Genomic DNA, 18171 nt, shown 5'->3' with positions numbered 1-18171 from the left:
AATAAATAAACAAAAAAAGGGAAATGCTTATTACGACTTGTCATGTAACAATTAGGTAAAATTAGTATTTAATAAGAATGTCAATAATTAGTTGGGCTTAAGTATTATTGAAACAAAGAGGAACAAAAAGTAAAGAGATGAAAGTATTTAAAATTGAGGAAATATGAATATCTGCAGCAATAAAGTTTTGATAGTTAAATATGAACATGATAATCATTGTTAAAAATTATGACTCAATACTTGTGAAAACATGATACTGATAGAAAGCCTTCTTTGCATGTTCTGCACGAAAAAAAAAAAAAAATCACTAGAAAATAAAATCTTTGAAATATATTTTTAAAAAAATCATTTATCTAAATATGCTACTTATTTGGTGATACATACAAATATACTTTAAATCATAATCATCCCACATGTTACTGAAGATTTGTAAGTTAATGTAAATGGAATAACATTATGTACATGATAAAAAGAACTATATTTTTATGTTTACTATCCCACATATATCAACAATTGCTCATAAATTATTTCACACATCTGTGTCTCAAACCACCTGTGAATTTTCAAAGATTAACCAGACAGAATCTGACACACGTTTGCTGTTCATTTCCAAAATGTAAACATACACAATCAATCACGTTTGGACGTTAGCCAATCACATGTACGATTGCATTGCTCATATACAACAACGGCAACGTCGTGATGTTTCGGAGTTCCGCGATGTGACAAAGTGGTCACGAGCACCTCCACATCATAATTTGGAATAGATACTTTAATTTGTTAGTTTAGGGAAAGTTAAATTTAATTGAACTAGTTTAGACGAGCGCAGTAAAGCTCTAACGTCATGAAATTTGGTAATTAATTTAATTTATGCATATTTTTCAATATTTGATCTAATTTGATTAATTAAAATAATAAAAAAGATTATTTATGGGGTAAATAGATAATTTTAATGGATTTACGTTGCACGTGCCTTTTTTCTATGGGGGACTGATCATAACTGGGCTGAATAAAAATTACAGAAAATTTTCACGCGTGTAGCACATCGTAGCTATCTAGGGCCTAAACAGTAATAATTTTGAGAATTTTAAGCCACCAAATTGGCAACAGAGTTACGATGTCCTCAGCTTTTTTACGGCTGGGAAATTAATGTAAACATTATCAATTGCAGCTCTAGGTCTTTTCCTAGAGCTGGGTAAAGCAGGATCGTATGCAGGTAGATTTAGTAACTCGTTGCGAATCTGGGGTAATTTTTCAAAGAACTTAATTGACGTTCTTTTAATAAATTCCGAAACAGGTTCAATTTTGAGGTCGTTATGTATTATTTTTCCTCTGACGTACCAGGGTGCGTTAACTATTTTCCTCAGTTGTCTGTTTTGAAAAACTTGCAACCTCTTGATGTTAGTGGCTGATGTCGCCCCCCATATTTGGGAGCCGTACATCAATATTGGTCTTAAAATGGCTTTGTAGAGCAGAAGCTTGAGCCTAATCGATAGCTGGCTCCATGGAGCAATTAAGCTGTTGAGTTTACAACTCATTTTGGTAGCTTTGGAGAGGGCTGCTTTAATATGACTATTAAAGCTTAATTTTGCGTCTAAAACTAACCCTAAGTATTTGTATTCATTTACAAAGGGGACGGGTTGGCCGAATATTTGGATTGGGGCTAGGTCAGGCATATTCACTTTTTTAGTAAATAGGAGGCACGCGCATTTACTTGGGTTGACTTTTATTTTCCAGCCGATGAGCCAGCACTGCAAAATGGTCATGTACTGTTGAATGTTTGCTATGACTATGTTTGGATCTCTATGCTGTGTAAGAATGGCGGTATCGTCTGCAAAAATTGCTAAGTGACAATTGCTAGCTCTAGGTAGATCGTTAACGTAAATGTTAAAAAGAGTTGGAGAGAGTAAACTTCCTTGCGCACAACCGCTTCGGATTGGTCTGGGGGAAGAAATTACATCATTAACTCGTACCCGAAAATTACGAGAAAGTAGGTACGAGCGTAAAATTTTGACAAATTGCGCCGAAAATCCAAGTCGCATGCACTTGAATAAAAGCCCTTCGTGCCAAATTTTATCAAAGGCCTTGGCTACGTCCAGAAAAAGTGCACCTGTGGTTTGGGACTTCACAAAGCCACTGTGAATCAATTCTGTAACACGAATTAGCTGGTGATTCGTCGACAGATTTTTACGAAATCCGAATTGCTCGGAAATTAAAATATTATTGTCGCTGAGAAATTGATTCAGGCGTTTGAGAAGCACAGATTCGTACACTTTGCTCAAGCTACTAAGTAGCGAGATGGGACGGAAATTTTGAGGTAAAGTCAAATCAGAGTTTGGTTTTGGAATAGGGGCAACCACAGCTGTTTTCCAGCAATCGGGGAAATAACAAAGTTCCATTAATTTATTTATTAAAAAAGTTAAATATAAAATAAATCTAAAAGGGAGGTTTTTAATCATGCGATTTGTAATTAAATCCAATCCTGGCGATTTATTCGGCTTGAGGTTATTCATGAATTCCATGATTTCCGTGGGCCGAACGGGGTGAAGGTCGTTTACGTGTTGTTGCGATAAGAAGCTCTCCAGCTGATCTGTGACGAATTGAGTCAGTGGGGGGTTCGCCAGCCACGCGTCCGCGTGGGGGGCGAACTGGTCCTGTAGGCTATCTGCCAAAGTTTCCGCCTTCTCAATGGGAGCAAGTGCGAGTTCCCCCGTCCCCCCTCTTAGGGGGGGGATCGGGGAGAATGGTTTTCTAAGGAAGGAAGAGCGGCGCCAGAGGCCGCGTGTGTCAAGGTCTTCTAATTGACTCGCTCGCAGTTGCTCGAAGTGACCTACTTTTAACCCTTTGATCTCATCCTGGATTCTGCAAAGTTCCGTTCTCACTTGAGGATCGCGAGAACGTTGCCAAATTCTTCGCAGGTAATTTCGCAGTTTAATTTTGGTTTGGATTTCGAAAGGAAGCTTTTCTGGAGGTTTGTTAAATTTTGGTTTTGAGGCTTCTGCGAGCGCCTCCGTGAGAATTTTTCCTAGACTTCCAACTGCAAATTCAGCGTCATCATTGCTCTCAATTTTGAAGGGAGGAAGGGGTTTTGAATTTAAAATATGCCGAAAGTTCTCCCAGTTGGTGGAGAATTGTGCTGGTGAATTTAGAGAAAAGGTTCCAGTATTAAAAGTCAAAACTACTGGAAGATGATCTGATTCTAAACAATTTAGCACTCTAATTTGAGAGTGGAAAGGAATTCGCTTTAATATTGCGAAATCTATGACGGAATCATTAGAGCTAACTTGATTAATGTGGGTTGGAGAGTGGGGCGCCAAAACATTGATTCCGTCCTGCGTTGCAAGATAATTATACAACTGCATACCATATCTAGTTGATTTATAGTTGTTCCAAGCGATATGACCTGCGTTCATATCGCCCGCAATGATGACGTTAGGGCCTAAATTTAAAAGTTTTTTCAAATCCTCCAGAGGGAATCTGTACGAACTCCCAGATCGTACATATGCTGACACAATTTTGAGAGGGGGGAGATTTCCTAACTTAACCTCAATAATTGTCGCGTCCATCCTCTCTAAAACGGGAGTGGGGATGACGTGATGTTCAATTATTGATTTCACATAAATACAGGTGCCTCCGTATATGCGCTGACGATTAATACTATCTCCGGATCTATTTGTTTTATAAATCCGGTAATTAGCGATTAGGGGTGTGCACTCCGGTGGGAGTTGGGTCTCTTGTACCAACAACACATCAAGATTTTGCTCTAGAACAAAGTCTCTAACTTCAGCGACCTTGTTACGCAAGCTATTTGCGTTCCAAGTGCAGACCTTAAGATTATGCAAGTTTACTGAGTTGTAACGATTGAATTTTATTTTTGGGGACCGCAACTAAGTTTGACGTACTCTTGGAAGAGAAAATACGCCATATCAGCACCGTGGGATGCAGCACGAATTGCTGGTAATGCCTTTCTAAAGGCTTCGAGTAGAAGAGGTGGTTCACACCATTCTTCTCTCATTACTGTAGCTAGGCCAGAAAAGATGTCGGTAAAAATTTTGGATTTATTTGCATCCGCTGGGACCGACTGTTTTTGAATAGGCTCTACGACCACTGGGGAAGCGGGTTCTCGCTCCACTGATACATCTAAAGAGGGAAAATCTTCTTGGTTTGTCAAGATATTTGAGAACGACACTTTTTCTTCGACTTTTCTGTAATTTTTTAGAGGTCGATGCGTCCTGGGGGGATCCCAGATGGATCGATTGGTAGGGTGGTTTTTAAGGAAATTACTGGTGGCGGGATTTCGTCCACCTGATTTAGGGAATCGTGGACACTGGCGCCAGTTCGCCGCATGGTCACCTGCACAGTTAGCACATTTTAGTTTATCCTCAAAGGCTAAAGGACAATCTTTAGCTCGATGAGGTCCTGCACATTTTACGCATTTCACAGGAAGCTTGCATGCTTCGGAACTGTGAAAAAATCCCTGACACCGCCAGCATTGAGAGGGCCCCTTTCTACCTCTGTAACGCTCTACTGAAATCTTGGTGCCAAACATTTCAGTCAGAGTGTACACCGTTTCTGACAGAGGGCCGTTTGCGATTTGCGCATAAAACAACGGCATCGGAGATTTGGTTTGAAATTTTGACAGTTGGCTCATATACATGGATATATGTAGCGGCTTTCTTCCGCGAGCTGGGATTGGTCAATAAGAAAAGTGAATTTTAGTACACATTCTGGGGTAAACATTTCCTCCAATCTTCCTCGTTCATCATATTCGGTATATGGTTTTTACAGATTGGAGTAAGTCGTTGCCACCGGAAGTATACCCCTGATTCTACCGGATGTGAACCAAAATTCATCGGATATGACGTAACACTTTGCTGACGTCATACTGGTCATTTAGCGCGGGCTTTATCTAGCAATATTTAGTGACTAATCCTTTTTTTTTTGCCCTGCTGTACGTGAGACGTGTGTATTGAATCTCTTACACCTTTTATTTGCTTGTGGAGATAAGAATTCATTTTGTTCTTTTATATATTATTAATCTATATTGTTTATTTATCTTTCATTATTTATTTATATTATTTAGGGTTTTTTTTTTACTTTACTTTACTTAATTAGAATTAGTATCACTGAACATACTAATTAGGGTTAGCTAGGAAACAAAAAAGTTTCTTTGTGCTTGTATTTTATATTATAAACTTTTATATTTAATTTTACTATTTGTTTTTCCTTAGATTAATTAGATCTTATTATTATCTATAATCTGAAAGATTTTAATTTCCAGATTAGTGCTAACTTGGGAAATTGTTTGATTGTTTTTTACATTTAATTTGTGTATTATTTCAATTTTTTAATTATTCAGTGGTGTATTGAACTTGATAGTTTCAAATTTATTTGTGGTATCTAATAAAAATCTTGGAACATCTTCTGTATATTGAATCTTATAATTGTTTTCTGTTTTGCTCTGTGCTTTTTTGGCAGTTTGTACAGAATTTTGTTACTATTACTAGCTTTTGAAAGAATTCCATTTTATCTCACTGTTTTACAATGAGGGCTCTCTTTATTGGCGATTCCATGATCAAATACTTGCATAAGTATGTATCTATTGAATCACTTGACTTTCATTTGGACATTGTTTCCTATCCTGGTGCAACTATTGAAAGATTAGCTAGCAATATTTCTGTACACAAAAATTATGACTGGGTCTTAGTGCATGTTGGCACAAATAATGCATCTTTGGATACTATTGAAGTAATACTTAGAAAATATAGAGCTTTGGCCACTGAGGTATTACTTCATAACCCAGGTGCAAGAATAATTTTCTCGAGTATTGTTCCAAGAGATTTTGTTTTCCACAGAAAGGAGTATAAGTAATCGGAGTATTATTTACAGACACTAAACTATAAGATTCGAGCTATAAACTCTGCACTAAAAGAACTATGTTATTTTCAAATGTATTTCTTTTGCAGTTCTTACCAGCCATCTTGGAAAAACTATCTTGCAAGAGATGGCTTGCATTTAAACGGATGGGGTAATAAGCTGCTTGCAGGTTGTTTTCTTGAATTCTTAACAGGATGCATTTCAGCAGATACAGCATCTAAAAAGGTATGTATGAATACATTGGTTTTTTTTTTTTCCACAATGAGTTTAAAAATTTATGCAAGCCTGAAGTCGATAATTTATAATTGGTTTTTGTTTTATTTTCGCAGATTGTAAAGACTCAGTCTTCCAACTCTGGTTTTTCATTTCATGATTCAGAGTTTCCTCTATTGTCATCTTTTCCCGCGGCATTTGTTTCTTCTGCTAGGCCAAAGCAAGAGTTTGCCACGCCAGTTCCTAGGCCCGTGCAACCTGCTAGGCCAAAGCAAGAGTCTGCCAAGCCAGTTTCTAGGCCCGTGCAACCTGCTAGGCCAAAGCAAGAGTCTGCCAAGCCAGTTCCTAGGCCCGTGCAACCTGCTAGGCCAAAGCAAGAGTCTGCCAAGCCAGTTTCTAGGCCCGTGCAACCTGCTAGGCCAAAGCAAGAGTCTGCCAAGCCAGTTCCTAGGCCCGTGCAACAGTCAGCTGCTCTGCTGACAAAAGATATTTCTTCTCTGCCATCTTCTAAAGGTAATACTCAATTTGTACTGCCTGTGATCCCATGCATTCCATTCAATCAGTTTAGTGAAAATGTTTTTAGTAGTATTCCCACATCAAATAAATTTTCAGTTTTGGCAACGAATTGTAAAATATTACATGGTGGAGGCCCTCAAAATTGTTCCTATTCTAAAAACTGTGTGTTATTGTGGGAAAACATATTCTACGCGGTCCTCGTTTTTAAATCACCTGAAGAAATTTAAAAGCCCGCAACCTGTTAAAGACTGTTATCCTAAACTATGTGAAAAATGTTTGAAGTCCTATTCCTCTAAATCTTCTTTTTCAAACCATTTAAATCAATGCAACAAATCAAAAACTCGTGTTTTCTTATCCCCATCTGGAAAAAATTTCAGTAGGGTTTTGGAAACAAATGCATGTCTAACAGAATCGGTGGCAGGACCTGCAAAGGATCTACAAGCAAGTAGAGATATTAAATTAACATCTTCAGTTTCAGATATTTGTCAAAAATTTAAAAGTCCTTCCAAAGTTAAAAATACATATCCTAGAATTTGTAAATTATGTTTAAAGTCTTATTCTTCTAAATCCTCTTTTAGCTATCATTTAAAGCGTAGCTGTAAATCTGAGGTTCAAACTGTATCATGTTTGCCAGTTAAAAGTAACTGTATTGTATTGGATAATAACTCTCACAAGGAATCAATAATAAACCCCATTGCAGATGTAGGAATAAATCAAAATGTACATAATTCTCAATTTATGAGTGATAATTATGAAAAATCCCCAAAAAGTTTAAAATGTGGTAGCATTATTCCTGTAAAACCTTTTAAAAGTGATCAAGAAACCTGCAATTTTACCAAGAAAAATGAACTGTTTTTTTGTGTACAATCTGAGTGCAATCGAGTCTTTTCTAATCTATGGCATTTAAATAAACATCATAGTGCTGCGCATCAAATTCAGAATGTCAAAACATTTTCTTTTGATTCTTTTAAAAATTTTAAGATTTGGTTAGAAGCTAAAAGTTCTTCTACTTATACTTTTTTCCGGAAATCAACAGGCAAAAAAGTTTTGGGTGATAAAACATTTCATTATTATGTTTGCCAATTTTTTTATCCTTCATATCTGTCAAGGATTCAATCAAGAGTAGAACGACATGCTAAAAGATACCACCCACTTAAAGAAAATACACGTAATTTAATTAAATCTTATTTATTGCTATCATTTCCTGTTTCAAAAATAGTAAGCTTAATTCGTGGTGATGCAGGCTGTCGGGATAAAAGAAATTTCTGCCCAACAAAAGAAGTTTTTATTTCTCGGAAGACTATACAGTCTTATTCAAGGCATCTACATAATACAATAAAGCCGATTAATGATGCCATGTCTGTTTTCTGTACTGTGGAGAAATTAAAAAATGAAAAATATAATCCCATTTTAATTTTCAAATTACAAAAAACGGATACTATCTTTGGACCTTCTTATTTGGATAGCTTACCAAATTGTGAAAATTCTTTTGCATTAGGTTTTCAAACTGAAGCTCAAAAAGACATGCTTATGAAACATTCCCATAAAATCCTTTGTATTGATGCTACCCATGACACAAACCATTATGATTTTTTTCTTCTTTCATTGCATGTGCAAGATGAATATGGTCAGGGATATCCTGTTGCGCATTTTATTACAAATGATTTAGATTTTCGTACATTAGTGGCTTTATTTTCTAGTTTACATTGTCGCATTCCTAATTTGAAAGTTAATACAGTCATGACTGATGATGATGGTTTTACTTTTAATGCTTTTAATTCTGTATTTGGTCCCGATATAAAGCATCTATTGTGTCAATGGCGTGTATACCGTGCTTGGTAAAGGCAGTTGACTGTTAAAGTCCATGATAAATATCTCCGTATGAAGATGTCGTATGATTTATTAAATATAATGAATGAAAAGTCTCTAGAGGATTTTGATAATAAAGTTTCAATTTTCATTAGTAAATATTTAAATGAATGCTAAAATTTTGTTGATTATTTTGTAAAAAATTATTCTGCTAGAAAAGCATTATGGGCTACCTGCTATAGACGGTTTCCACATGGTGATACCAATACAAATAATTACTGTGAATCGTTTCATAATCAGTTAAAAACTGTATATTTTGAGCGTAAATTTAATAGGCGCATAGATGAGCTAATTTTAACTCTTTTAAAGATGGAAACAGATAGGTTTTTAAAATATTCTTCTAATGTTGTAAATAATGTTCCATTAAATTCAAATTTCAATAAAACTATTAAAGAAAAGCATGAAATTGGTGTAAAAATTCCTATTAATGATATAGTTAAACATGATGATCAATGGTTAGTAAATTCACAGACGAAAAAGGGAATAGTATACTCAGTAAAAAAAATTACAGATGTTTGTCTTTTATTTGATCATTGCTGTTTTAAATGTACTGATATTAACTGTACTGTACTATGTAGTCATTTGTATGTGTGTTCTTGTGAAGACAATAGTAACCTTTGCAAACATATTCATAAAGTACATTTATTGTATTCTGAAATAAAAACATGCATAACAGATGATTTTTATGCTGTTGAAAATGAAACAAATGCACAAGGAATTGACCCCCAAATCTTAAATTTGGAATTGAAAGGTAATGTTTCGTCTGAATGTTTTAACACAAAAGAAGCTGAATGCAAAAAACTATGCTCCGAGATTTTGGAATTAATTAAAATTCCTCGTATTCAAGAAACTATGCTAACTAATGTAGTAAATTGTTTAAATACTTTAGTATCTGGTATGCGTGGAGTTGTCTGTCACGAAGATGATCCTGCTCCTGTCGCGCCTCAGTTATATGTTGCTCCCAATCAAAAAATTCCCCCACAGATTAAATTTTATAAAACTTCTCAAAGACATAAGAGGAGAAAATCATTTCAGGAAAAAAATGGGAAACGGCAAAGATTAAATGAAAAAAATATTGATGAACCTGACAGTATTATAGATGAGATTGCACCTTTACAATTGTATCCTGCGGGAGAAATTTCTAAATGCTTTAGTCGTGATGAAAAAAGTAATGATGATCCTGATGGTCATAAAAAGGAAATTATTCCTTTAAAAGCTTATTCTGCTAGAGAAAATTCTGTATGTACTAGCCTTAATATATTCAATAAATTTAGTAAGATGAATGTGGATAATCCTACTGTAACAGTAGTAACTATTAATAATATCAATCTTTCTTTTTATATATTAAAATCTTTAGATCCTTTTGTTACTCGGAAAGAAGAGAATTATCTAAAGTCTGTGTCACCGAGCTTTAAGAAGGGTTGGATTTATGATTCTGTTATTGATGCTTTTCTTTTCCTGTTAACCGAGAAATTCAAAAATTGTAAAGCAATAGAATCCTTGCAATCAGTTTTAATTTTTAATCAGAAGGATATTCTTAAATTTTCTTGGATTCAAGAGTTGCCAAATCTAGATTTATTAATTATCCCTGTCAATTTAAATTGTCATTGGACTTTGATTATTGTTAATATAAAACTTAAAACATTTGAATATTTTGATCCACTTGGTGGCAGACCAGATAATACTGCAATTTTGATTAGGAAGTGGTCTAAGATTTTAAATTTACTTAATTCAGAAAGCCACTGGCAGATACCTTTTCCACCTCATATAAAACAAACTGACGATTTTAATTGTGGAGTTTATATAAGTTTTTATGCACATCCAAAATTGAATAAATTTTCTTTAACTCAGGACTTCAACATACTTTCATTTAGAGCCCTAATGTTTGAACAGATTACTAAAAACTTAAATTTTTAAATCTTTTATTGTGAAAATTTTAATTTTGATATTAATTTAAAAATAATAAATTTGATTAATTGTTAATCTTACTTAATGGGAATTATCCCTTATCCCTTCTAAATTTAAACACCATAAATAAATAATTCCCAATGGTTAATTTTAAGTGATTGTCTTAAGTTTTTTAGCTTTCTCTTAAGCTTAACTTTTAGGAAGTTCTTTTATTATTAGTTTCACAGAAGATTTAATGCAAGTTATGATTGCTAATCTCAGTGAGAATAGATAATTTTGGAAATGGAGTGCCTTGATGGTGTCAAGAAAAGGTAAGTGACTAAATTCAAAAATTTAAGTTAATCACATATTCAAAACAGGAAGAAACAAGCTCATAATGGAAGCAATATACTAAAAATGACTTAATATAAGTATATGATTGTGTTACTTTAAATTGTTCTTGTCTCATTTTAATGGGTTTATTAAATGTTTGTTATTTAGTGAATGTAATTTGAATCAGTATATCAATAAAAGCTCACTGTGACCAAAATAGTATATATTTTTATAAGAAAAATAAATTAATTTTTTATACTGCAGTTTATATTGTATATATTTCAGTTTATTTATTTTCTCCTGTCTTAAAATAAAGGAACAAATACCCAATGGTTTAGCTGAAAAGATTGTCCAGAAATTTCTGGCTTTCTTTTTAAGCTTTTAACATTTAGGAAGTTCCTTTATGAAAAAAAAATTTAGTATCAGGATAAATCCATACCAGAAATTGTGGTGAAGCTTATAAGCCAGATAACAGCCTCTGGAAAGAGTGTACACTTTTGTCCAGGGGTCTTGTTACTCGGCTACAAACCCCAACGTCACGAGTTTGCTCCTCGTCCTCATCAATCTTCCTCATTGGTGACCCTGGCTCTCAACTAACAAATGTATCCAAACAAGAATTCAAGAAATAAATCAGTAAGTGACAGCTAAGAAATGGAACATTTTCCATGCTATAGCTGTGTTGTATTTAAAATTAAAATAGATAATATGAAAAGAATTATATTTCATTTGTTTAGTGTACATTCTTATAAGGGGGTGGGCATAGAAATCTGTATAAAAATTATTTAGATGTAGATGGTTGAAATATATGTAGAAATTTATAATGTTATATTATCTATTCATTGTCTGCATATTTCATCACTTTGCCATGCTTGTTAAAAATCTGCAAGGATATTGCTGAGCTTGATTTTTCTTCTTTCAGCTCATATAAAGATGTATAGTTCTCACACTCTGAAGTGAAACAAAACAATAAGAATATATTACATTATTACTTTTCACAAATTACAGATTTTTAATGATTCTATGTTATTTTATTTTTCCATTTATACCTATTACTTAATGATTTCTCTTTACATAGTTAATAAATATAATTAATCTTTGGTTATCAATTAATTTTATAAATGTCTCCCAGATACAGTTTTCTTTTCTTCATTTTGCAAATGAAACAAATTTATAAGTGCTTGGAATAGTATATAAAATTAGTGAACTTAATAAAATTCATCTATTTCTTTGGCACATTGGAGTACTGAGTGAATATCATATATTTATAACTTGAAAGAATAAAATAAAAATGTCAAAATAGAAACAAATTTTATATTTAACAAAATTATTTATGATTTTGAAGATTTGTATTTTAAAAAAATGAATTATACAGTGGCAATAAACTATCTTGCAAGGTAAAAAAAAAGAAGAAAAAAAGTACTGTTTCCTGATTTTATGTTTTATATAATTTACTACACAGCACATTTTTGCAGTGTCTTGCTTGGAGTCAGTTGACTGAATATTTTTTAGAAAATGTGACTAGGTTATTGCCAATATCCAACGTAAAAGGCCCTGTCTATGAAGTTAAGAATAAATATACAACATCTTTTTAGTCTTTTTTTTTTTTTTCATAAGGTAATGAAGATATTTGTTAAATATTGTAAAATTTTTAATTATGAGTTAAGATTTTTTATAAGCAAAATAGGTATGTGATAAATCCTAACTTTAAAATGTAGTGACAAATGAATCACTAAAAAATCAGCTCATTCAGTTATAAAACTTTTCCTACCAAATGCTGATATTGATTGTTTATGCTCATAGGGTGTGAGTGGGAAATTTCAATGGAAAAAAGAAAGGTAGAATGTGAATACTGGATTTTATGACTATACTTCCTGCTTTTAAACTTTCAGCTTGAGAAAATAAGTTCTTGTCTTTTTTTTTTTTCTTTTCAAGGGAAGAGCTGATTTTCCGTTTTTTCTGTGAAATTCAGAAAGAATGAGTACCAAATTTATAGAAAAAAAAAATAATTAAACTGTGTTAAAATTCTGTAAAAAAAGAAGCCTCTCATAATATATGAACACTATATTTGGACTAGTTTTTCCTTACCAAATTTCATTTGAAGGCTATATTATTGCATGCAATTTTTTTGGGGTGAATTAAATATATTGGATCTAAAAAACTCTGTAAAATTAAGGTAATTTTCATTTTTTAAGAAATGAGGTTTCATTATAGTGTTGACAAGTTTTTTTAACACATAAACAGTCTGAAGAATTAATAATTGTTTGAATTTTTTATCCAAGAAATTAATATCCTAATATTGAAGACAAACTATTTCTTTTTATCTAAATGATGAATGAAACAGCTTGTCACTGAAATATTAAGCAATTTTTATTTTTAAGAAGTCAATCATGTGGTTATTTCTTTTAATAATTTTTCACATCTGATAGTTTAGCAACTTATGTTCCTTGCATTGTTTTTATTCGTGTAAAAAAAAAGTTCATTTTAATAAAAAATATCTTCAACAGAGTATATGTTGATAGTCTGAATACAATTCTGCAGTGCCTGAATATGACCTTTTTATTAAATAGACAACTGCTTAGGTCCCTCTAGATATTTTTTTTTGTGTGGTATTTCCGATAGTTTCATTTTGTACTGTCGCCTAGTGTACAAAAGTCGTGCAAACTTAATTATTATTATAAATATTGATATTAATTTTAGAATATTTTTCTAGCCGTTCGTTATTTACTTTTAGAACATTGTTCTACCGAAAGTTTTATATTTTTTTGTTCCATAATTAAAAAAAAAGCTGCATTATAATTTAAAATAAATATATCAAATCTATAATTAAATATTATTTAGATTGTCTTTAAAAAGTCTTAAAACTTATTTTGTGTTGAATTCTTCGAAAATTTAATTTGGCATTGCGATATACTGAACTTTAGAAAGTGATCCGCAATAAAAATTTTTGTTATTTCAGTTTGATGAAATTTTCTTCTTAAAACTGTTTATATAGATATTGTTGAGGAGAGGAAAAGAGAAACGACCCCTTGAGGGTATAATTGGCATTCGAAGACTTCGTTTTAGTCCGGTTCACTATCTGACTTAAGATCTTCAACTTCTTGGAAATATTCTTTATAAGAATTTTTATTATGATGAATGGGTTTATTTTTCCATAGCACTCCTTTAAAGACTTTCATTCTAAATTTCTAAACGTTATTCTGTCTGACTACTAAAGAACACAATTGCCCCAATGATAGAAAATCGTTTTCAATTGATTTTTTTAGAATTGCAAATAAGTCCTTTATTTCAACTTTAAGAATACATTGTGATCAGAGACGTGTTGAAAGGAGAGGGGATTATTGCTCCTAAATTATTTTTTTTTTTTTTCCGAACTTGCTCCACATTTTGGTACTTTTCATGATAATTCGACTGGAATATTTTATGTTTGATTCCTCTGATTTTATTGTACCGAAAATAATTACTAACGAATATACTTAATATCTTTGGAATGTGTGTGAGTATAAATCCAGTTACTACAGATAAAAAATTAGAAAGTATATTAAAAAATATTTTTAAAATTTTATATAAATTACAGGTAAAAACACGCACGGCAATAAAATAAATTTCATAGGGAAAACTCATTTTTGTATTTTTAAAATAATTTAAAAAATGGTTTGTGTCTGATATGCTTCAAAATTATTGAAGGAAAAATTTAAAGTTTTAAATAATGTTTAGGTGAAAAATCTAATTCAAATTTTGAAAAACTCTTTCTTAATCCTTTAAAAGGTCATTTTTTTACACAATCCTGATTTGTTAAAATATTTTTAGGATTGAATTTGGCTTAAGAAAAGTGACTCATTTAGCTAATTACATTAATTAAATTTGGTTTCTTGATAATTAAGTAACAAATCAAGACACACTATTTTATGTGAAATAAGGAACTGAAGCATCTAAGTTCCTGTCTTATAGAAAATTTGTCCCCTCAGGGGCTCACCTTCTTTAGGTGGGTACATGTGTTCCAATCCCGAGGTACCCAGGGATCTTTACTCTTTCTTTTCTCTTCCTACTCCTCTATCTCTTTTCTCTTCTTTATCCCCTTCCCCTTCTGTTTTCTTCATTCTTCCATCTCTCGACGGTAAGCGAGGGAGCTTTCCATGAGAATCTGTCGCCGCTCTGTTTGCTTCTTGCTTCGTATGGACAACCAATAACCCCACGTGTTCGCCGTGCGTGGCGACCCTCTAAGAGTCTAAACCGAAATGTACCACCCGTCTAAACGGGTGTTACATTTCGGTCTCTGATGCATCAATCGGCCGGTATCCCAGATATTTGACTGGGCTGCTCAGGAGGATCAAGCGAAGGGGTTACTCCTTGGGCTTGGCGTTAAGGGTATTCACTGTCCCCGGGGGTGACTCTCAGCGTATAGGTTCCAGCTAGCGCCATGATAAGCGCTAAGGCTGGGAATGGGCAGAGCCAGTGGCTGCCTTCCCTTGTTGGGCTCCGTGGAAGGCGGTGTCGTCGTGGCCCGAATTTTTTTTCCCTCTTTTTGCATGGGTTTTCAGACACTTTGCCATGTTTACCTATCACTGAAGATACTAGATTTCTAATATTACACACACCAGAGACCTTTCATAGTACAAAGATTGATTTCTTCATTTATTGGTGATGTGAAATCTACTAAAAAACTTCCATCCGGGGATCTTCTTATTGAGACCTCATCAAAAACACAGATTGCTACGATGCAGAAATTAACAAAACTTGAAGACTTCCCTGTACAGGTAACTCCTCACAGGACACTGAATTTTTCTCGAGGAGTCATCTCTGATTTAGATCTTTTTGATTGTTCGGAGAATGAACTCATTCGGGAATTGCATTCCCAAAAAGTTTGTGCAGCTCATCGCATAAAAATTAAACGTAATGGTTCATTCATTCCAAACAAAACATGTCATTCTAACTTTCAGTAGTCCGGAACTTCCGAAATTATACGTGCTGGCTATATACAATCCAAAGTTAAACCATATGTACCGAATCTTCTACGTTGCTTTAAATGTCAGAGATTCGGACATTCGCAGGGAACTTGCCATGGCAGCCGTCGATGTGCCAAATGCTCAGCTGATGTTCATGAAACTTCAGTTTGTAGCTCACAGACCTTCAAATGTTTAAACTGCTCTGGGCTCCATCCTGCTTATTCCCGTGACTGTCCTAAATGGAAAAAGTAATTCAAAACCTGAAAGTTAGAAGAAATATTTCATACGCAGAAGCGAAAAAATTTGTTTTAGACAGAACACCCAAACCTGGCCTTATTATAGTGCCGCCATAAGTCCAACATTAGAATGTACTTGTTCTCAGACCGAATTACTTTTGTGGTCAGTTTTACCACATCGATGCGCAGATGTGAAATTAATTCGTCTATGCATTGGACACACATAGACATTTGCTGTTTGGTGAACAAGCTCCTCATTGTACGAACTGTGGAGTGATCAATTCTATTGCACATATTCTTACTCAATGTCCTAATTTTACTTCTGATCGTTTAACTCACTTTCATTCGCCTATTTCAAATTTACAGGACCTGGTGGGTGAGAAACCTCACTGAAAATTTTTTACTTTTTAAAACCTACTGGTTTCTTTCATAGCATTTAAAATTTATTTTTATTCTTGTGCCAAATCATTATAAATCATAGACCTTTTAAACTTTTGACGTTTTACAATGTATCCTTGTTTTATTTACACCTTTATGATGGAACTGCTTAAATATCCTTGTGGATGACAGAACTTGTCCTAAATTGTACCTTGTGCCAGAAAACCTAAACTATACCATACCATACTACAGAAAATTCGAGTCAGAACTTAAGTAAACCTACATAACTTCACACAAAAATTGAAATATTTGGGAGGAAGCATATTTTCCATATCTCTTGAAAGGGTTAATGAGCATCAGCAACGTAAGAAGTAACTTTTGTAGTTGCAGATGCGATGATCTGTTCTGTAAACCATTTTGAATGATTTTTGTCATGCATGGTGAAATTATAAACAGTACACAAGTCTATAAACGCTATCATGTTAGAAATATAATCTAAATCTTTGCACTATGTACCACATTTGGGTTCATTAAATTTGTGTTACATGTTGTATCATTTTTATTTTATTAATATTATATTCTTTGTTAGCACAATAAGCAGTAAATGAAAAAAAAAAAATTGAATGGATTAGAACCTAATAATGGATAGCAGGTCAAAATTAAACTCTGTAGAGGCATATAGGCAAGCAATACGTTTTTTTTTTGGGGAAGGGGGATCTGAAATGTTTTGAATACAAAACGAATTCTAAACTGTAGTATATGAATAATAACATATCAATTACTCATTAAAAAATCAGCAATTTTGCAATTTCATGGGAAGAATTTTAATTATTTCCCTACAATAAGTATTTGTTTTTTGAATTTCCAATATCAGAGATATTTCATAAAATCAGTTTACATTGAACCAGGATTATACAACATTTATTTATTAATATTGTTTAAATTAAATATTTCCAGAAAATGAAATAGCAAAGCATTTAATTTTTGCTAAGTTTCAAGAGAAAGAATTTTGGCATCTTATTTGTTAGAAAGCTATTTTAATTTAAAAACAAATTTTAACAAAATAGCAAATTGTTAAAAGGAATGAAAAATAAATATTACTCTTTTTTTGCTTCACTATATTATGTGAAGAGATGAAGTTGCAATGTAATGTAAAAGTTTGGAAACTGAAGATTAATATAAAACCAGGACAAGGTTTATATAAAATTAGAGATATTTTAAGAATTTAAATCTTAAAACATTTATTTGACACTGAGATAATCATCAACAAATGTAGTTGCTGAATGGTACCAACTTTAATTGTATTTAAAACAAATTCACTAATAATTAAACAAATTCATTAGGAGCTAACTAAGTACTATTTATTATGCTTGCATGAAACTTCTGTATAGCTTATTTTAAATACACATAATTTCTCAATCCTTTAAAAAAAATGTAACATGTGTGCATTTTAATATTATATTTTCATTATATTTCTTTAACGAGTAAATATTGTATTAAAATTCTAAGTGCATTATATGAGGCCTCATACATCTGTATAAAGCCTTCCATAAAAGGATTTTAAAATATTCACCTTTACACGAAAAAAGGTATTCAATAGATTGGCATATTTTACCTTCATTGGAATATGCAAGTTTTTGTATTGGATATATATGTTATTGAAAGAACTAATTCAAACCAATTCAGAAAAAAATATGTTGAAAATTTTTTTGAAGAAATATAACATGGCTATTTAAAATTACATTATATATATATGTATTGCAAAATATTGAGTAAAATACAGAAAACGTGTTATTAGAAGTATGTCTTTTATTGAAATTTGGATATATTTTAAAATGGTTAATATGAAATAAAGTAAAAGCAGATGGTATTAAAATATTTCAATGTAAATTCACACACAAACAATTCAAAAATTCACA

Source organism: Argiope bruennichi, chromosome 11 (genome assembly GCF_947563725.1).
Source record: "Argiope bruennichi chromosome 11, qqArgBrue1.1, whole genome shotgun sequence".
Taxonomy (NCBI): Eukaryota; Metazoa; Arthropoda; class Arachnida; order Araneae; family Araneidae; genus Argiope; species Argiope bruennichi.
Note: the sequence above shows the minus strand (reverse complement) of the source record.